Below are 22,712 nucleotides of genomic sequence, written 5' to 3' on the forward strand. Positions count from 1 at the left end.
CCGCAATGAAATGAGACGCCGAAATGCATAGGCCACTGGAAGCACACGATGACTCTTCGTGGTCACAAGTCCTGCCTTTCGTTCTACTTGGCCTCCGCACAGTCCATCCTGAAGAGTTTGCCGCCAACTTCGCTGAACTATTATACAGGGTAAATTTGAGACTTCCCAGCGATCCTCTGTTCGATACCAGGTCAGCCCTTTCCCCCACTGGGCCTTTGCGCTTGCTCCGGTAACCATGCCAATTTAAAATCACCCCCACCATCCCGTCATTCTTCGACGAATGTTAACACCTCCAAAGACCTGGACGGTTCACAGGATGCTCTCTACAACTACCATATGAGGGCTCATATGAAATATTAAACAAAGTTAGCGCTTCTTTAGCATTTCTCTAGACGTTGATGCCGACGGCATCCGTGTCCAGGCTAAAGCCTTTTGTCACCGGAGCCACCGGAGCTTTCGAGGAAGAAAAATGCACGGCACGTGGGGTTCAATCTGCGCCCCTAAAATTGGTGGGCTAGATAGCGAGTTTGTAGCTAAAACTCAGGAAGGAGGTGAGTAGTGAGTAAATTACTCGAACTCTCCTTCTTTATCTTTATCAATTCAGCAAAGTAATATTGCCAATTGTTACAGTTATTGGTCAGTAGCAGTATGTTCCCCTACCCTCTTCGCTGCTGCTAACATTTTCAAAGCTGTTCTTTCTTCGAATTTTTATCCTTTCTGGCATTTTTGCCTACTAACATGTGTGCGACCTGTTGTACTGAAGTATTTTTTTTTTATTGAACTTCATTGGAAGGGCTGGAGAATAGGCTTCCCAAATTCAAAACGCATCTTATATTCTCATCAGGCATTGCCATATGATTCGCATACCTATTTACTTTGCTCTGTTTCGCTGAAGTTGTGCCTTTACGTCGCTTGTCCCTTTTTGTTATTTTTTTACTTTCCAGACTCCGCCGTGCTACTTTCATGTATGTCCTGTACTGTTTTAACTAAGAAGCGTCATTTTTAGCATCCTCTTTCGGTGAAGCATTGTTTTCTCAATAATCGATAGTCCACAGCACCTTTTATGCTACCGAAATGCCAACAAAGCCTTAGGGAATGACTTCACCGCTACGACCTATTCCTATCGAAAACGGACTATGCTTTATTTCTGCACTGCACACATGCTTCTTGATAACAGCATTGAGGATCCTCAATGTCGTCCGTCCAGTCGCTCTCTATGTTTCTGAGTGTTGGCCGACCATAAAAGACAATGAACGGCGTCTTGCGGTAATGGAGACAAAGATGCTACGTTGGACTAGTGGCGTCACACGTTTAGATCACATCCGAAATGAGGATATCCGCGATCGTTATGGGGTTGCACCGATCGTGGAAAAGTTACGAGAGAGGCGTCTTCGATGGTATGGTCACGCAATTCGTGCAAACGAGAATTCACTTGCCAAGATTGGTCTGAACATCAAAGTCGATGGAAAACGACCAAAAGGCAGACCTAAACAACGGTGGCTTGATACGCTGGATGGGGATTTGAAAGCCTCGAGATTGGACCCAGATCAGGCATTCGAGAGAGCCAAATGGCGAAACCGATCACGACGAGCCGACCCCGCTTGTGAACGGGACAAAGGCTGAAGAAAAAGAAGAAGAATTGAGGATCCTCGGAATGCTCGTTGGACACTCTGGTCTTATGCAATGTATCATGGTGCGACTATGGAGACTACTCCTCTCCCTCTTGCCACACTAACGGCAACGTGCTTTTATACTTTGGAAAGCCAGGTGGTAGCAGATAAAACACTCTCTTTACTTGGGAGTCGCATGTCAAGAGAGGTTTCCTAAAGGTGGCATTGTTATCGCAATTGGTGATTCTCCTTGCTCGGACATGTAATGGGTAAACACGGTACTAGCGACCGTAATGAAAAAGGTAAGAAATTTGTCGATTTCTGCAGCTTCCACTGCATCGTGGCTTGTGGCTCGCCATAACGTCAATTAAGTTCCAACTAACTGACACCATACGAACAATCAGATTGACCACTTTGTGATTTGCAGTGGGCGTAAAAAAGAGGTGCAAATATTGGTTTCAAAAGAATCATCATCGAAAAGTCGCTTGCCTTCGTCTTGCATCCGGGAGCTCTCGTAGGATTGGACAGCTGTGACCACCAAGCTCAACATCAATCGCTTATATGATCCAAGTGTCGTTCGATAGTGGGAGCTTGCTGGTTGGACAGCAGAAACACTGAGTTACTCGCCTGAGAATATCAATGAACATTGAGTTGTCATCAAACGCCCGCAGCGGCATCACAAGATCTGATTGACTGTAGAAACATAAAACCGGATCGAAAAACGCAAGGGAATGGAGGCTCTATTCATGGATACCGTGCAAAATCTCGTATATACGATAGAGCTTGCATGTGGTCGCAAGTCTTTCGATGGTCCTGTGAAGGATGTTAACAGTCGATACCTCATTTACGGTAACGAGCAGCTAAAGAGGTGGGCGGAACACTTCGGCCAGGTTCTTAATCATATCACATCCGGTGAAGTTCTGTATCTCATAGATGAAATAGCTAGTCATCGTAATACGTGGATATGAACTGGTCTTCCAATCAAAATGGAAAGAATCTCGGCCATCAATACACTCAAAAGACGTAAAGACGTTGGGCCGCTGACTGTTAATTGAGTTCAACAATTGGAGTGATATTTGTGTGTTCCTTGCTATCGCAAAGATAATAGCTACAATAACCGTGGAACGCACAAGGAAGATCTCAAAAGTAAGATCAACAGAGAGTAGGTTGACTTCCGACCACCTCAACACCCTGTGGGTTATTTTGGAACAATGCGCAGCGAGCGTTTTAATCTTCGTTTCACCTGCTCTTCATCGATTCAAAGAAGGCTTTTGACTGCATCAAAAGTCATAGTACCTAGCATGCCCTACTCAGGAGTGCCAAAATGTCACGTACTGCATCGAGGTAAAATCCTAGAGGAAGTTAAGTTCAAATACGGAGCTACCAGGGTTGCATCTTGTCACCAATATTATTTTGTCTCATTATCGATGACATTCTTCATTTTGGCTTATTCTGGATTACGCTAATGACATCCATTTGCCCTCTGACCGAGCTTTGGATTTGGAAATAGAAGCAAAAGCGTCGGACTGAAGATAAACCCGAACAAAACCAAGGTTTTTAGTCTGACGAGTCAACACGCTCTCGCTATCAACATTAATGGGCAGAGCGTCAAACGCGTCGATCTGTTTGTATATTGAGGAAGCGTGGCTTTTGCCTACGATGACACCGATCTGGATGTGGTTCAACGCGTTAACGGGGCTAGATCCCCCTTCCTTGCACATGTTAAATAATCCTGTCTAGTTGCCCTGACGGAGTCTATGCTAAATGGTGACCAAAGTTCTAAAAACTGAGCGTGAGCCCAATCGAAAAAAAAACACGTGTGCATGATTTTCTTGACAGGATTGCGGCAGCATAACTTCCTTTTTTCAAAACTCAATAAAAACTATTGTATGCATCGGAAAATATTTATTTATTTTTTATAATGTAGGTACATGTCTAAAGTTTTTATTTACATTGTTTTGAAGATCAAATCTGTTAGGTGACGTCCCCCATTCTCCATACATTGCGTAAACCGATTTCTGGCGTTTGTCATGACTCTTGTTAGCATAGCAGGTGTTATGTTGGCAATTTCTTCTTGGATGTCGGTCTTCAAATCTTGTAGGGTTCTTGGGCGGTTCACATAAACATGGGATTTCAAAAAATCGCATAGAAAAAAATCACAAGAGGACAGATCGGGAGAGCGTGCCGGCCATTCCAAATCGCGTCTAATTGAGATAAGGCGCTCTGGAAAGTGTTCCCTCAAAACAGCCATCGATGCTCTTGAAGTATGTGCTGTTGCACCGTCTTGTTGGAACCAAGTGTCCCCCAAATCCAAATTTTCTAGCCGTGGGAAAAAAAAATTCTGTAGCATGTTTACATACCGGTCCGAATTCACTGTCACTGTAACCTCATTTTCCTCAAAAAACCAGGGACCAATAATTCCAGCTGAGGAAATTGCACACCACACTGTGACTTTGGGTGAATGCAAAGGCTTTTGATGCAATTCTCGAGGGTTGGTGTCAGCCCAGTAGCGCATGTTTTGTTTGTTAACCGACCCACACAAATGAAAATGGGCTTCATCGCTAAAAAAAACAATAGCACCCTCGGGAACGACATCAAGAAGAAGCTCACACGCGTTCATCCGAGAATTGAAGTCACGTTCTGAAAGTTCCTGCACTATCGCCATCTTACAGGGATGAAAATGAAGATCATCACGAAGAATTCTTCTGACAGAACGATCGGATAGTCCAAGGGCAGATGCGTGCTTGCGCGCAGAACGCCGTGACGATCGTAACATTGACGCTCTCACTGCTTCAATGTTCTCAGGTGATCTAACGGGCCGAGGGACTCTAGTTCTTCCTTTTGTCGCCCTTGCAGTTTGTCTGAATGTAGTGACCCATGTAACAATTGATTTGCGGTCTGGGACGGGAGCCAACGGGGCTAAATTAAAGCGATTCCGAAATGCACGCTGTGTTGTAATAACTGAACATCCGCTTGAAAAGTAAACCTCAACGGCAAAGGCACGCCCCTCACTATTCCAACGCATGATGGCAACTGAACCGTGTCGGGACAAAACTTTACAGTATCCCCTCTTGAACGAGACCACTAGCGCTCCGCTATGACATCTAACTGACAACTAACTGAGTGGCGCGCATTTTAAAAAAGGAAGTTATGCTGCCGCACCCTGCACTTCGATTTCTTTCATAAGCTCAAATAAATAAGGTAGCCGAACTGCTACAATTATCCATTGCAAATATATCAATCAAACTGACGAATCAATCATGTACCGATCTCCTCATGATGAGAACAATAAAAACTGAAAAAAATGTGGTCTGGCTACCCAACTGTGAGACCAGAACAATAACCAAAACTGCTACATCAAATAATAATGATGATGAAGATTGCAATTATGCTACGATTATGTAACTCGTCTACCCGCCATGATCACAAGATGGATCTAACAATCAGGTGATCCGGATCGACGACAGATTGAGGCCATAAATGCGGTTTTCTCTATTCACATATGCCTGCATTTGTCTACTGTTCAGCACCTACACTAAGCCCGCTTCATTTGCAACCGATGATCGCTTGATCGTCAGGTGTAAATCCATCTGCACCTATGCATTCTGTAGCACTGTTTCAAACCAATCTTCAAGATATGTTCATTCATCTAAAAATCTTTGTGCGGTGCTGCCTTTTTTCAGGCCCCAGAAAGATCAGAGCGCAATCTATAAATGACATCTCCTCCAATAATGATGGTGATCCGGACTGCTATGCACTATGCTTTATGCACCGCATAGCCATCGATATATAGATATTAGATACATTGTAAAATATGATCTCACCGGAGACTAGAGAACGACGCAGTTTAAATTGAATCGATGATGCAACCATTCCATTTGATTCGCCACAGATCACCAACTTTGTGTAATGTACTTTTTAACGACCATTGATGGTGTCATAAAGGACCTGTCTGCAAGGTATTTCTTCAATGGTAGCGACGATTTAGGCTGAAGCGTATCTAACTAACGACCTGGTCATATGTGGACGTTATTGGGTGCTTTCGAGACGATTTCGTTCTTTACATTTAAGATGAAATTGATGGTGAGCTGTAATGTTTTGAAATAGTTCACTTAGACGATGATGATGTCGAGGAGGATGACGAGTGGACACATCTTGGTGCAATGCTGAAGTGCAGGCTGGAATGCGCAAGAGATGTCGAGGTGCACGCAAAAGTGGATAATTAATGGATGTCGTTTGATACCTTGAATTTCGACTCGAGTGGATTTGATCAATTTATGGATAATGTTAAGTAATCTAATTAATTACGGATGGCATAAGCGAGTCACGCAGTTGATTTCGAAAAAGTATGCATGCAGGAATGTCTACGAGCTCAGAACATTAAGTGAGATGTTTTCAACTGGCATGGAATGCGAGAAAATTGTTGCGGACGGCGGAAAGTCAATTAGTAAAAAAAGATACATTTCTTTTGTATCGTAAATGCGACTTGAAATCTCCAACTACAAATTAACAGTAATCCTCGCATTGCTGCGTTCATACCAAACTTTCAAGTATCCACTTTTAAGATTTCCATACGCATACAGCCCACGGCAAAAATGTAGTCACAAAAGACCATTTCAAAGCAACGCTTACGCATATATCAACATTCCTAATCCTGCATTCTCTTTAGACGTTCGGATATTAAATAATGTTCCCCACCATCAACTTTTCAGTTACATCCAAACCAAGACCAACCATATCCATTCAAAATATTTTGATTTCCGCAAGCGAAATCTTAATCGGCTTGCAACATAAACGCTAACAAGCAAACCATAAATCTTGGAGAATTAGCTTTAGCTGCATTATTACTACTTATCTCTGAATCTGTACACAAAATCTGCATATGGTTGGATCCGTTTGCACATTATGGATGCTCATTGAAGATTGAAGATTTAATCAATTCGTGTAATATCAAATCGAAAAAAGGCTCATCGACGTATACCCTTTGCAACGATTAGCGACTTTTGTATGCACAGAGAACGCGAATTAACTCCACCCGGCGTCGGCAGGTAAATGCGAGTATGGTATGGAGATGCAAACCAACAAGATAAATCATCAGCCTCATCATCATCACCGTCATCAACATCAACATTATTACCTTTTCTTGAATTCTTTTCTAAGAGCCAGTAACATGACTGGGTGTGATTAACACAGTCGTGGGGCTGGCGATAAATTGCATTTATTTGGACAATAAGTGCGAACGTTCGCTGTGGCTGATCACAATATTTCAAGTAAATAATGTGACGAGTAATTTAGTCAAAAACGATTATCTTGCAATATATCTTGGGTGATTTGTCATGGAATTGTATTTAGTTGATGGACTTATATTTCGGTAGAGATTTAGCATCATCCCTCTATCTTATGAAGAGCAAATAGTTCCTACTCAAGCCTGTGGATTGCGAATGGAGCTTCCAAAAGATTCAAGGGAGTCCCTTTAGATACTTCTAAACTAGGACTAGATGCGCCCATCAACGTGGCTCTTAGATCTTCTTATCATCATCGTCATCAACGGCACAACAACCGGTATCCGGTCTAAGCCTGCCTTAATAAGGAACTCCAGACATCCCGGTTTTGCGCCGAGGTCCACCAAGTCGATATCCCTAAAAGCTGTCTGGCGTCCTGACCTACGCCATCGCTCCATCTTAGGCAGGGTCTGCCTCGTCTTCTTTTTCTACAATAGATATTGCCCTTATAGACTTTCCGGGTGGGATCATCCTCATCCATACGCATTAAGTGACCCGCCCGCCGTAACCTATTGAGCCGGATTTTATCCACAACCGGACGGTCATGGTATCGCTCATAGATTTCGTCACTGTGTAGGCTACGGAATCGTCCATTCTCATGTAGGGGGCCAAACATTTTTCGGAGGATTCTTCTCTCGAACGCGACCAAGAGTTCCCAATTTTTCTTGCTAAGAAGTCTCAAAGTTGTATTCTCCTATCCTTATTGTTCTTCGTGTTTGACCAGTGCAGTTTGATGTTCTTGGTTGATTCGTCTTCGGTGCTGATATTGCCACCATATATTTTGTCTTGCCTTCATCGATGTGCAGCCCAACAACATCAACATCTCGCGCCACCTGCTCGATCTGAATGAAGGCAGTTTCTACGTCTCGGCTGGACTTGAAGAGGATCGTACCTCTTGCATTTACCTCAGCATCACGGATCACTTTCTCGAGGGCCAGGTTAAAGAGGACGCATGATAGGGCATTCCCTTGTCGTAGACCGTTGTTGATGTCGAATGGTTTTGAGAGTGATCCTGCTGCTTTTATCTGGCCTCGCACATTGGTCAGGGTCAGCCTAGTCAGTCTTATCAATTTCGTCGAGATACCGAATTCTCTCATGGCCGTGTATAGTTCTACCCTCGCTATGCTGTCATAGGCGGTTTTAAAGTCGATGAACAGATGGTGCAACTGTTATTCATATTCCAACAGTTTTTCAATCGCTTGCCGCAGAGGAAAAATCTGGTCAGTTGCTGATTTGCCTGGAGTGAAGCCTCTTTGGTATGGGCCAATGATGTTCTGGGCGTATGGGGCTATCCGGCCTAGCAAGATAGTGGAGAATATCTTATAGATGCTCAGCAACGTGATACCTCTATAATTGCTGCACTGTGTGATATCTCCCTTTTTATGTATGAGACAGATAATGTCTCGTTACCAATCGTCAGGCATTGATTCGGTGTCCCATACCTTAAGCACAAGTTGATGAACCACTTGGTGAAACTGTATATATTTAACCTGTAATTCCATCGGCTCCTGGCGACTTATGATTTTTTAGCCGATGAATTGCACGGACTTTTTCTCCTAAACTTGGTGGTGGTAGTATTTGTCAGTCGTCTTCAGTTGGCGGGACGTCCAACTCGCCAATGTTCTGGTTGTTCAGTAGCTCATCAAAGTACTCAATCCATCGCTCCAATATGCCCATTCTGTCGGAAATCAGATTTCCCTCTTTGTCTCGGCAGGATGAGCATCGAGGTGTATAAGGCTTCATCCTGCTGACTTGTTGGTAAAACTTCCGCACCTGGTACGGTTGCTCCCTGTACTTTTCTAGTTCACAGACTTGTTGGTTCTCTCAGGCTTTCTTTTTCCGTCTGTGAAGTCGCTTCTCCGCTCGACGGAGTTGGTGATAAGTCTCTGCGCGTGTTTGTGGACCGCTTTCCGCGCAAACCAGGTACTTCCAACAACCATTTCGTGTGACCCTGCTAATTGAATAATCCGAAGTCCGTTCTCATTTGTTTTTTCGTGTAAGCTATGGGAGCCAACGTATCGTCTGAATACGGGCTCCTTCCCTAATTGGCTGTTAAAATCCCCAAGTATGATTTTGATATCATATCTGGGACAGGCTTCGAGGATTCGTTCTACTACCTCCTAAAAGGTATCCTTCTCCGACTTTGCAGTCTCCTTTGTAGGGGCGTGAACGTTAATAAGGCTTATATTTCTAAACTTGCCTCGCAAGAGCAGAGCGCATAGCCGTTCGCTTATGTTTTCAAAGCCGATAACAGCAGGTTTCATTTTTTGCTGACTAAGAAACCTACTCCGAGCACATGGTTTACTGGATGACCGCTATAATATATGGTGTTCTGGCTCTTCTCCAGGAAACCGGTCCCTGTCCATCGCATCTCTTGTAACGCTGTTATATCAGCCCTATATTGGGACAGGGTATCGGCTAGCTGCTCATCAGCTTCATCTCTGTACAGGGAGCGCACGTTCCATGAGAAAATGCGCAAATCGTTCATCCGTTGTCGTTGCCAGGTTTGTCGTTGTAAAGTCCATCCTGTCCGAGGCTCCTTTCGTGGCTCCGTAACATCGGTTTTCCGTGTAGGGTTGTCAGCCCTACCCAACCCCCAACCTGGAGGATCAGTAGGTACAGTTTGTCCCGTTTTTAGGCGCGGGAGAATCGCCATCATCCTTCTCCGTCTGCAGCTTTTCGTTACGAAAGAGCTCCCAGCGGTCACCACGTGGAGGTGGAGATAGGGTTTGGTAGTAGAGCTGTTGGTGTTGGTTTAGCAGGTATTTCCCAGGTTTTATGCTCCATCGTGGGTACCAATCCACTTTTCGCCCTGGGACCTATACTACCCTTTGAGCACCAGATCTTATTATGACTATGAATAAAAGACAAAACCTGTTTCCTTTTTTGATTATTTTCTATTATATTTGGAAGGCAACGCTGTCTGGCTATTTTTTTATCTCCAATCGAAATTCTCATGAGAAATAAAAATAATAATGCAACACAGCTACCTGCTCTAAGCACGGGTCGGTAACAACCCTACTCTTAACGCAGGAGGCATTTGTGTACTTCAGCTGATACTGGAGGCCTGTCAATGACAAGGCAAGAAAGAAATTCCAAGCGTTAGATAGTCGTAATGGTCGACAGTTTAGCGACCATTAAGGCTTTATAACTGGTGGAGCTGCCCAAAGATTCACCAAACAATCTGGACGTCACGCCCAAAGAAACCCCTCCCCCCCTTCTGGAATTCCGGTCATGGGGAAATAGACAGAAAAAAATCGGACCTTCTATTTGACAGTCCGTCTGTGGGCGCATCCATCCACGCACTACTTGACAGTCACTGACTCCAGAAGGCGAAGACTCGCCTTCTCCTCTAAATAAAATGTCTCCTCCACCAAAAATTAAAAATTACGAGAAACGCGTACAGGATTACAGCAATTTGCACGGAACACTGGCCCATGGAGAACTATGCCGCCAAAGGCAGCCATCCTACAATTGACGTTGTCGAAGCTACAGGGAGGAGGATGGGGCACCTCCTATAACCGCTACGGAAACAGTTCCTTGACGACCTCAAAAGATCTCTATAAGGTGGGGGGAAATGCTAACCTTCGTAGACGGTATGAACTGGTACGGAAGATTTAGACCTGTTAGATTTTAATCCCTTTGTCCTTCCCTCAGTAATCACTATCTTACGAGTTTGTGGCATCAAAACGACCCATTGATGCGCTAATTGGGCTCCTAGGAGCGATCACAGATATCCACCAACCCAACCTATCCTTAAACATATTAGTGATCCACATTAGTGATCCTTCCTAATTTATAATAGCCGATTAGTGGCACGAGAATCATATTGCTTGCAAACAACGGAATCATAAATATCACACGCGGATATGGAATAGCGATGAACCTGTACTAAAAGTGACTTTACCAAAGGATTACTGAAATGATGGCAGAGCTCTGAATAACTAGTGATATGATTCGACTTCTCGCGGACCTATGTACCTCGCCGAACTAAAGCACCTTTTAACTCATGATAAAATCAGAAAACGTATCCTTCCACGGGCAACAAAGCTTGATTACACTTTCCCTGTTGAGATCATAACTAAAAGTGAAAAAGCTATCGACCAATGGAGAATTGCGCTATGGAATTGCTTGTGGAAATGCGGAGGTAGAAATGTTTCCTGACAACTTTAACGAGGTTGGGTGGTCTACTGAGGCCGTCCAGGTTCTTGAAACTGTCAAAAAACAGCTTTTTGATGTTACCCTACTGGCATTTCATCGGCCAGATGCACCTTAGTCATGTTTATCGATGCCTCAGACACAGGGGTAAGCGCCGCTCTTCACCAATAGGTGATCCAAGCCTGGCAACTGTTGAGCTTCTTTTCCAAACAACTCAACCCAGCTCAACGTAACTGCAGTGCCTACGATCGTGAGCTACTCTCCGCGCACCTCTTCTTTAAATAGTTCTGCTTCTTCATTAATGCCAGGCGTTCACCGTGTCCATGGATTACAAACCCCTTATTTTCGCGCTTAAACAAAATCCTGACAAAGCGTCTCTTTGACAGCTTCGGCGTATTTTGGACAAGAATACACTATACAGCTGCCACCTTTGGAGATTATTTAATGACAAAAATTGGTTTTTGAAACGTTTGCATGATTACCAGTAACAGTACCAAGGGTCCCTAGAATTCTCACCTTCTCCAGCTTGAGTTAAAATTCCAGTGACATTAGGAGGACGTTCTGGACATAAACGAAGTATGAAGGAGAACATTTTTCTCGCTCTTGCGGGCTACGCTCTTAGGTTCCGATAAGTCTCCTCAAAGTCTCTCATCTATTGCATGGTGCACTCTTCTGAAACTAGAAGTAGGAGTCAAACCAAATTTTGACAATTAAATTCCGGCCCGTCCGACGGAGGGGATAGAGATGCTTCCTATGAACGGTGGAAGGCAATCCCGGCAAGGGGTCTTAAAGATGACACTAAACGTACCCTCCTCGAACTTGAACATCGATGACGGGTTTGTAAATTTTAGCAATTTCCACTGTCTCTTTAGTGGCAGGTCAACGATGCACAGGATTTACCAAAAGGTTAATTTTGTTTCGCCTGACCACCATCAACAGTAAATTTTTGACAGTTTTTTTCAAAAATTCGTATGAAGCTGAGCGCTGACTTCAACCAAGAAAGAACCCATTAACTAATGGTGACATACCTTTACTGAACTGCCAGTGGCAAAAACTGCCGTCTCCTCAAATTTACAACGAGCTGCTTCGGTTATCCTGTTGTTGCTCAGCAATGAGATGTCTTCCTTTCTACATAGGCGACAAGAATCTCAAACAACCCGCCAAAGAATATGTCTCCATCGTTAGAACTACTCTCTTACGCTAGTCAAGTTTTCGATTCCCCCCCCCCTCCCCCCCCCCCTCCGCGGCATTCCAAAGAGGTGCCATGGGAGCTGGCAGACTGCAGACACTTCAAAATGGATCGGGAACATATGAAGCTAAGAATAGCGATATCTCTTACAGTTTTTGCAGAAATACTACTCTCACTTACTAAAAACCTTCTCCAAACGAAAATGGATATAAGAGTTTTGATGTGCTTGCTCATTACCGTTAAAAATAATAGCAGGAATAACCCTGGATGTCACGAAATGCCACCTCGAAAACCTATAGGACAATTGGGTCGTTCGGGTGAGAATCAAGTTGATATCAAGAACGGTAATCATATACGTAAAAAGCCTGAACAAAGAAGCATATTTTGAACTTTATGTTCATTTACTGAAACCATTTTAAAAAAAACTTCCTCCAAATCAAGGAATGACTACAGAAAATACATCACCAATATAGCCACAAGCAAAAGCCATCAACGCCTCCTTTTAACTATTCAAACATCTCAATTTATGCCTAGCACCCACGGCAAACACCTATTAAAGATTTCATGAAACAAATTTGTCAATTATGCTAATATCGCTTTTGCAGAGTTTTCGCATGACTCCCACGTCCCGTATCACACGATAAGCGACCGCTATTCCATCCATAAATTTCACCATTTTCTCGTCAAACGCTGCAATTTTCCTAGCATCTGCAACATGTTCACCCACAATATCGACCAACTTTTATCTGTACCCAGTACAGGATAAAGATCATCGCGTGGACAACTAATTTCTCCGGCAGCCTATCAGAAAAATAGATCTTTACGAACCACCGTCATATTCTCAGATACTTCCGACACAGATACTCATATATCTTGCATCGAACCAAGTCAAACTGCCCGGAGAGCTCCGCTGGCCTACTACTGTATATTCACTTAGTGGAAAATGGAAAACGCGGTATAAAAATGCAACTTGCAACTTAGGTTCCTGCAAATACCTCGGGGCTGAGAAAGAAACCCATGCGATACAGGTGCATGTCTTGAACCAGGGCCCCGCGAAAATGCACCTAGTATGCAACTTGAGCCTCTACAAGCTGCACTAACAGAATTGGATCTTCCCATTTCATAAATCTTCTGAATTTTCGCAGTCTCTTCCCGTGAACTATTACAAAGTGCACGACTACGTCGATGACTGCGATTCGTGAAGATCTCGTCGTGGAGTTTAGTGCAAATACCCAAATGGAAGCGCAGGAAAAATCCAAAGTGCACTTGTGTCTTCAGTGCCTAACAACAGACACCATAGGAGCTACACTCGAGCGCTGCGGTATGCCATCGTTTTGGATGTAGTCTTATTTGTTTCTCGTTTTAATTAATTCCATTCCATGTGCACGACCTCAACCTCTATGATCGTTTGTTATAAAATCACATCGCATGGCAGGAAGCTGCTAAGCATTGGACTATTCTCCGCAGACAGTTGGGTTCAGGCTGGTCCACAAATGCTGAGGATCTAGCGGCAGCATACCTAATTTTGGTACCCTTGTAGTTTCGCACTCTATCTTCTGTGCCATCTATAAATGTTACGATACGATGACTGGAAATTACTGTACGGTTAACACACGCGTGAAGCACTTGGTTATTTCACGATGTTAAACCTAACAATTTTTGCACCTAGGGTGCATCCCTCTTTAAGCACACTCTATGGTCTAGACACGATACTGGCATAGGACATAAATTCATATCTTTTTTGGTATTGGAACAGTGAAGGAAAATTTTTGGAAGTCAGTGGAAAAGTGCAGGAAATGTTCAATGGAGGGACTTCCAGTGTGATATGATGCAAACGAACATAACTTACCACTTCACTAGTTGAATTCAGAAAAGACTTGATCCCTTTAATAGGAAAGTTCATGAATCAGTAAATCCCCTGAAAATCTTACTGAATTCATAAGCATTCCACCCATCGTAGTTGCATCATTCGGTATGCCAGCCACAGCAAAGGATTGTGTTAATGATTTTGGTTCAGATTTTCAATGAGATTCGTGCAGGGAACTGGCGTTTTATTGGGAAATAGTTTAACTTTCTGACAAACAGTTTCGTTGAACCAGTAAGAACTGCAATGAATCCGATAAAGAAGGCGACCAAGGAAGAACCTTTTCACGATTGGACCAGTAACGGAACACAGGTTAAGAGAAATGAATTTATGACCCTGCAGATGATTTTCTAGAAAATGATCCAACTGTTTGTAACTTTGCTTAAATATGAAGAACGCTAAAGGGTATTGCATGGGATATTGTGATGAAGTAAAGCTGCAGCATGTGAATATATCCATACTTTCACGAAGAAACTAGAGGCCTAGGTTTAACTGCATTCCATCCTTTTGTTCCAGCCGGTTTTGATAATGTTTTCCGTTTATTATAGAGCGAAGCAATTCAGATTCATCAAGCTTCTCCGAAATGTCGTGCTGTAGGCCTTGGTGGCAACAAATGCATCCATAAAACCCAGTCCTGATGAAAATCCAAAAAAAACGAAATTTAACGGACGGATTACACCAAACGCGCACACATAATACAGACATCACCATTGGTACATTACCTGAAATGTCCTTTAGTTCCAACCACGACTTCCCGAAATGCCCGCCCTATTCCTCTACTATTCTACTGTTCAACTGTTCTCTTCTGTCACGGCGTACACTACGCTGAACCTCTCGGGATTTCGCTCGAATCGGAGTTCGAGCGGGAACTTTGGGGCCGGAGTTCCCCAACCCTATGAGAAGTGGCGGACGCAACACGCAAGCGAACGTAAGCGAACATCAGATGGTGATCCCCCTCGAGGCCGGTGTCAATGCCTCTCTTATTACGCACATGCAGGAGGCAGCTTCTAAATCTAGTGCTGATCACGCAATGGTCGATCTGATTGCTCGTATAGTGTCGGTCAGTTGAAACCAAACTGACCTTAAGCAGGCTCTGTACTCGAACAATGTACCACCAGTGACGAGACAGTGGAAGTTGCAGAAATCCACTAACCTCAAATAATTTTCATTGTGGTCGCCAAGACTGTCCTTCCCCATCACATGTCGAGCAAGGTGTTGTCAGATGGCACCTTGGCATTCAGATCACCCACCACTATAACATTGTCATCTTTAGGAAGCCTCACATGAATAGCGTGTAATTATCATGCGTTTCCTTCTCCATTATATCGGAAGTCGTCGTGGTTCATAGCATTGTACAATTGTGATGCTCTTTAACTTGCATCAGGGTAATAATCTCGGGCGAGCGCAATGCTGACCAATGTGGTCCTACAGTCTACTTTGGTGTACCGTTACGGTCTTGAATGAAGTGCTCTAACACACTTCAAGGCCCTGATCCAATATGGATTGTTGTGCCAACGATTTTTATTATTATTATTATTTAACTTGCCCCAGAAACTACCCCCCCCCCCCCCCGCCCTCCTAAGCTGCTAATGAGAGCTGCCACTCATCTAGCGTACGTTGCCGTTTTTCACGAACAACCACCTCCCTTGCGCTTGTAAATAACATTACGCCCCTTGGCAAGAAAGAAAACAGTGATCACTCCCGTGGTCACCATCACGGCCACTCGCAAAGCTGCCCGTCTCTGTACTTGTGCAAGACGCTTACAATATACTTCCTTGCCAAGAGTGTCAGCGCATACCTCTGCGCCGTAGAGCAAAGACAGACTGCGATAAACTCATCAGAAGACCCCCAATATTAGCCATTATCCGACTCAAGGCCGAAATTATCCCGTACACAAGGAGTGCACAAGGAATAGTGTCCGTACGTGTTTGGGCTTAATTGAAGAGGATTTCTGCAAGACCCCGATTTTTCGGATTACTAATTTGTAACCGAATCACCACGGATCGCAATTCAATGTTTATTGTGCTGGGGAATTTGCTTCTGGCTGATTTGTATTCTGTGATTATAGTACATGTCTCCTTCCGGTCATTCAGAAGTTGTGTCAAGTAGCGAAATTTTTGACATTCCCTCCAGAACTCTATACATAGACAGCTTGCCACGAATCGATGCCCTCATATGCATGGAAGCTACGCAAGCCATTGCTATTAGGTTATAACTAAATTTACGATAGTGTCAGCTGCAGTGCCATCACCCCCAAGAGTGGACTCCAGCGCGGTCCTAGCTGATCCAAGAGTATCGACCAACCTCCCGGCGTTATCCTTCGCGACGTTCCACGCACAGAAATAGTGGCGCACACTTGTCACACTTGTTTGTGTCAACCACATCCAAGGCAATATATTGATGGTCGCTTGCCGAAAAGTCTTCCAGAAATCAGCACTCGTCCACCAGCGACACCAATGATTCTACAAAGGCTACGTTGGGAATGCTTCCCTCGCAGACTGGGCGCCGGAATGTTGGAGTGGATCCGGTGTTTAAAACTACAAGTCTTATTCTCACCTGTCATTTCGAGAATTCTTTTCCCTCTGGAGTCTGGATGAGGCAAGCCTTAGCATTGAAGTCAGCCCCGACCACCCCCTTATGTGCCAAAGATAACATCTTCCAGAGCATCAAGTTTACGTCGAAAGTCCAGCATCGTCGGTGTTAGATTTACCCTAAGAAACCTTATCTCAAACAAAGAACTAAGACAAAACCACCCCTTCCGCCCACACCCTGGACAAGAACCCTAATGTGGTTGCCATCCCGAACCAGATGACAGCGATACCTTTTACGTCAGGGTGCCGTGAAGCTGGTCTCTGTTTCGGTATTGCTCATTAATGAGCACTAGATGAGCTTTGGTCTCCGCAGCATACTACGTCAGCAACTCGTGAGCGGTTGCACTTCGGTGCATATTTATCTGTAGGATGCAGATCATGTTGACCGCGTCCTAGTTCCTTCCAGTTCTTTTCTGAAGACTGGACACCACCCCGAGACCACATTTTGCGCAACGCTCTCACCAGACGCGCTACGATCCCTGCATATAACGCCACTCTCCTTTTCGTTGCAGGTATTCGCCTTATTGTCTGCCTGACCGCATCTCCAGCATGTTGCACTCCTGTCAGCTCCCCGGTAGGTTGCAGACGTGTACCCATAATCCAGCCATCTTTAACATTTGGTTGGGGTGGCCCGGATTCGTATCCTACATACCACTCAACCAATTCTGATTCTTCCGATGTTTAGAAGCTTCTTCACGTACTGCTTCGACACTTCTACCACAGCATGTTTTTGAACCCGAGAGTTCGCAAAAGTGGTTACCTCCAGACATTCGCGGTTGAAGGCCTCTTCTTCCGCGTTCTACTCTGCTAGGCAGTCAAGGTCCCGGATTTCCAGGGAGCACCATGGTTTTTGGCTAGAGACCATAACTTTCTCTCCCAGTAACCCCTTGACCGTGCCTTTACTTGCTGTCCTTGGGCCTAATTCGATGAGGACCCCACCACACTCCGTTTTTGAAACGAAGGACACTTTCGCTTTGCTATCTTCGGGCTTGATCTTATAACGGATTTCGCTGAGGACCTCCGTAAAGGTGTTGCCTACCGTCAGCTTACCAAGCAGAGTTTTGTCTCGCATCCGTTCTTTTGCTGCTTCATCCTTCGTGTTCGCCTTAAATGTAGGCAGAGGTTTTGCTGATGGCACGGCATTTGTTGCCTTTTGTCCCTCTTCGTTTTCTTCGTTTGAGCCCTGGGGTAAAGTCTCCTTCAGATGTCCTTTCCTCTTTTCGTTATTTCCCCAGTTCGCTCCGCAACGGGCTGTCTGCGATCCGTTTGAAGTAGAGAGCCCATTTCCAGCTGCATATTTGGTATGAAAACTTCAAAAGATATTATATTAAATATATATGGTTGTTGTGGCGACCCACTCGTCAGCCATCTTGGAAGAGTAGATTCCACCGCATGGCATAGCCTGCAACGCAATTATGGCACCTCCTTAATGTGTGACCTATCCATTTCCACTTTCGCCTTCTTATCACATCGCATACGAGTGCCAAGCCTGTGCGTGTGTTCAATGTGAACAATGCGTTAGTTTACTTTTAGCTCCCTGTGATAAGTTTAAAATTCCCACAATTTCCGATGAGTTTAATTCAACCTTTGCATTCAATAATGATTACCCTCATCCTGTTGAAGAGCGGACCTAGTATATTCGAAAAAAAACACCAAAAGCTGAGCGGTCCCTTCTTTCAATCATAATTCTCTGCTTATTTCCAAACCTAATTTCCACAAATCAGTCTCATGTTACATTTTACCTTTCTTTACTAATTATCGGATACTTAACTGCATTCTTCGCAAATTGCTTGTGATCACCATCAGCCACGTATTTCATTTCAAAAGGCACTTGGAACAACAAACAATAATTAGTCGGAAAATCTTAAAGAAATAAATCATGACTTGTTTCTCTTTTGATGTTGTGCAGAAATGGTTCTGTTTCTTTTTTTTTCTTTTTTGGTTTAAATATAATTTTGTGACAAGTTTGGTACCGATATGAGTCCCCTGTGGGACCCGATTATAAGTCTCAATGTGGAACCGTTCACGATAATTTCTTAACTGTTCAACTTATTAAGAAAATAAGTCAATGCAATGAATGTCAATTTAATTGACTTCTTTCTTAACGTTAACGATGGCGGTATTCCATTAATTTTATCAGAAAATATTGCAGTGGCACTTATCAGGGTAGTTCATAAATCCTTAATAGCGTTGTCAAATTTCATACTCATTATAAGTGCTTAGAGGTTAAATCGATAATGATGTTTTAGACAGGCATCATTTGCAAATATCACTGGAAACAAACAGGTCCACTTTCAATGCTGGTAAATCATTGTGTTATTAGTGTCGACGTTTAAAGAACCGAGATTGGTCCCAACATAGATATATCCTTCAATCTTTAAGGACAAATCAATTCATCAAAATTAGAAGTGGCTGCCGAGCTGCCCCATTAAGGTCTCATATTGAAATTTAACACCATAATTCACAACATTCACCCACAATCAATGCAACACAGTGGAAACAGAACCCTCAATGAACGAATCGGTTGAGTAGAATATAATTCAACCGCGTTAAATATAGATACAACTAATTAAGAACTTAAAAAAGCAAGCAATGAACGCACCTGTGAATTAATGAAAAGAAAGGAAATTAAAAGAACTCTTAAGTACACCTTCGTTTACAGTGAAATAGAAGCAAATAATGTAGACCTTTCCTATGAAAGGGGTTCTCACCTTAAGACATTCATGGATTTGTTGGTTGAAAATGTTGAGCCGATTATAAACTGTGACAATATCTTCTTTTCTCCTTTTAGGTTGACTTTGACTTAAGAAAAGAGATGCGCATGATTAGCGTCGACTTTGCTAGCCATCTCCAGACAAGTCTTAGCTTTCATCAAGTTCAGTCCTAGAAAATACAATTTTGAGCGAGGTTGAGAGGTTAGTGATCCATTCCATGATTAGTAGCCATTGAGAAACTAATGTAGTTCCAATTTTTGGCTATAAGAGAGAGCAATCAAAAAGGCAACTCCAACAAGGGCTAGAGCCAAGATTTTCCCATTTATTCCCTATCTTAGTCAAACTATCTAGCCTTACCTATGCTGTCCTGGACAACAACATTAAGGAAGTAACGGTAGCCAGGACCATGCAGAGGTCAATATCTTATTTTCATATCTACGGACAGTATTTGTCCGTCGTCTTCAGTTGACGGGACCTCCAACTCGCCGATGTTCTGGTTGTTCAATAGCTCATCAAAGTACTCAACCCATCGGTCCAATATGCCCATTCTGTCGGAAATCAGATTTCCCTCTTTGTCTCGGCAGGATGAGCATCGTCTTCACTCCTTGCTAATCCGAAGATTCCACTTAACATCAAGCACATGTTACATATGGACAATTGATGTGCATCGTCTACTTTAAGGCCCCACCTTCCAGACTTGACTTCTGCTTATTTGGCGCAAAAAGTCGATCAAAGTCCTTCTCGTTCATAATCCAGTCCACCAACAGTAGTCTTGATGTCGTGGCATAAGAAAATGGGTCTAGAATATTCAATTTGAACGTCTTCATGCATAAAATCTGACGGCCGGATGATGGCACTAGTGAATGGACCAATAACTACCAAATCAGCAAATGGTGAATAAGCTTTACAGGCGATTTTTCTGGCGACTAATTTAAAAACAATTTAACACAAAACAGATCTCCGTATTCCGGCAAAATTAACCATTCTGACTAGGCAGCAACAAGCTCACTATCAAGATATTTCAGCATCAACCTTATTCTATCATAGGTTCCTTTCAACCTGGCCCTAGAAATACTAGAAATACTGATCCACGACACTGAGGTGAGTTTCAGAGGCACTGTTCTCTTCGAGCCCACCAAAAGACTGGCATATGCTAAAGATATTGATGTATAAACTCCCTTCATCAAGATCAGGCGAGCTAAGCGTGATCATGAGCTTCATATTGGTAAAGACAAGACAATGTAATGATACCAAAGTTAGCACCAAAAAAAAAAGAACTTCCAATAGCACTAATCAATAAAAGTAAAAATAGGAGACTATCACTTCGAATCCGTTGAAAATTTGCCCTATTTGGAGTTGACAATCAAAACCGATATATTTATATATAATGACGGAAACCGTACGACTCTTGGCCGTCAACAAAGCTTATTTCAACTTATAAAAACTATTTCGCATGAGATGTCTCTTCAAAGGGCCATAGATCTTACTGTACTGGATAATTGTCTTGCAAACTCATAGTCGCGTTCGGGAGTTATGAGTTATTTCTGGCCCCTTACAAGATGATGAATTCCAAGCACAACTATCCTTACGATCCTGATCCTTACGATCGTTGTTAACAAATCAGCTTAAATCCCCGTTTTTTGTTTCAACTTTTCACAGCTATTTTATGACATCTACCATATTACAACAACCAGCTGGTACTCCTTTGCAAATAAACCCACCGCTTTCATTCCCCTTAGACGAAAAAATCATCTTTCATTGCTTGAACGAAAACTCCGCTCTTCTACTCTAAAGCTCTTTCCGTGTTAAGACCATCGGGATAGCATTTAAGACAGAGCCTAATCTGCTTATTTTTGCTCCTTTTGAAGAAAATCTTTTAGTCTATTAAAATTTCGACAACACGATTTGAATTGACCTCGAGAGCAGAGTTATCACAAAAATTAGAAAAGTGGCAAAAGCTGACTGTGATTATCCGCCAATATCTAGGTTCCCTAAAGTGCCCCATTCAAATCCGCATACTATACTAACCAGACTCCAAAAGGTGGACCAAGTCCTCTTGATATGTGCTATCTACAAAAAGTACCTTTAATTATGCATTGCGATCACTTCGAAATGGATTTGAAATCAATGAATGTTGGGAAGACCGAGAAATTAAACCAACGGATGAAAATTAAAGGGCGATCAAAGAAAAATATAATAAATGAATAAATGCGATGAGCAGAATGTCATGTTGGCATACATAGCCTTGATATCGTAAATGTACAATAATGACTTTTCTTTCTAGCGCCGTATGATCTAGAGTGCAATCCACAACCCATAAAGCGGTGATTGATAGACTCGCTGTTCTTCAAATATACTCTGCAGATAAGTAAAAGTGCCACCAAGAAACGGAATCTCTCATGTAACAAACATGCATCAAAAATCAAATACCCTTTAGCAGGCTTCATCGGCAATTTAAGAACTTTCAATTATTCCCAGCGTCATCATCAGATCAACCCCAACACATCTCGATGATGATAAAAACCGTAAAAGGTTCCCCAATCTTTTGATCCAGGGCTTGAAACTTATTAAAGCACATCATTTCAAAACTATTCCAATACACAGCTTAGATCACTGATACTCGAATCTAACCATTAAGTCGAGCTATTTTTGCACGATTATAGGTTTTTGCAAGCCTTATTCAATATTTTCCAAACCATATTCAGAATTTTCCAAACTAATTTCAAAATTTTGCAAATTAATTTCAGACTTTTCAAACCAATTTCAGAATTTTAGATTTTAAATTCAGATTTTTTCATTTCAAATTCAGAATTTCCCCTTTTCAAATTCAGAAATTTTTCAATATTTTACTGCAAGGTTTCGTACCAACTTGTTACCACTGAATGAAGACAGAGCTGGGATTCTTTGAAAAAAATCTGAACGGCCTATATATATTTTCTTTCCCAGCTATAGTAAGATATCGAAAAATTTCTGAATTTGAAATGGAAAATTCTAATTTTGAAATGGAAAAATCTGAATTTGATATCGAAAATTCTGAAATTGATTGGGGAAAGGTTGAATTTAAGCTGGTCTGAAATGGAAAATTCTGAATTGGATTTGGACAATTCTGAATTATGCGTCATTATGCGTAACTGGGAAGTCGTCCAATGTGAGTTTCCCACAATCCTCTGAATGTACACGAGCAATGACATGCTAGACAAGCAAGTTCTTCCTGTTGCTCTACACAATTTTTCTTGGAGCACATAACATGTGAAGGATCCCTTTGGTGTTGGCCTTTCCACTGATTCTGTTCCATTAGCAATCT

At 42.8% G+C, this 22,712-nt stretch overlaps 1 protein-coding gene across 1 annotated transcript in view; it reads left to right on the forward strand.

Moving 5' to 3' along the window:
• LOC119660232 (zinc finger protein MSN4) overlaps positions 1-22,712 on the forward strand; it is a 660,817-nt gene that overhangs the window by 546,481 nt on the left and 91,624 nt on the right. The gene's annotated exons all lie outside the window — the stretch shown is intronic.

Source organism: Hermetia illucens, chromosome 6 (genome assembly GCF_905115235.1).
Source record: "Hermetia illucens chromosome 6, iHerIll2.2.curated.20191125, whole genome shotgun sequence".
Classification (NCBI taxonomy): Eukaryota; Metazoa; Arthropoda; class Insecta; order Diptera; family Stratiomyidae; genus Hermetia; species Hermetia illucens.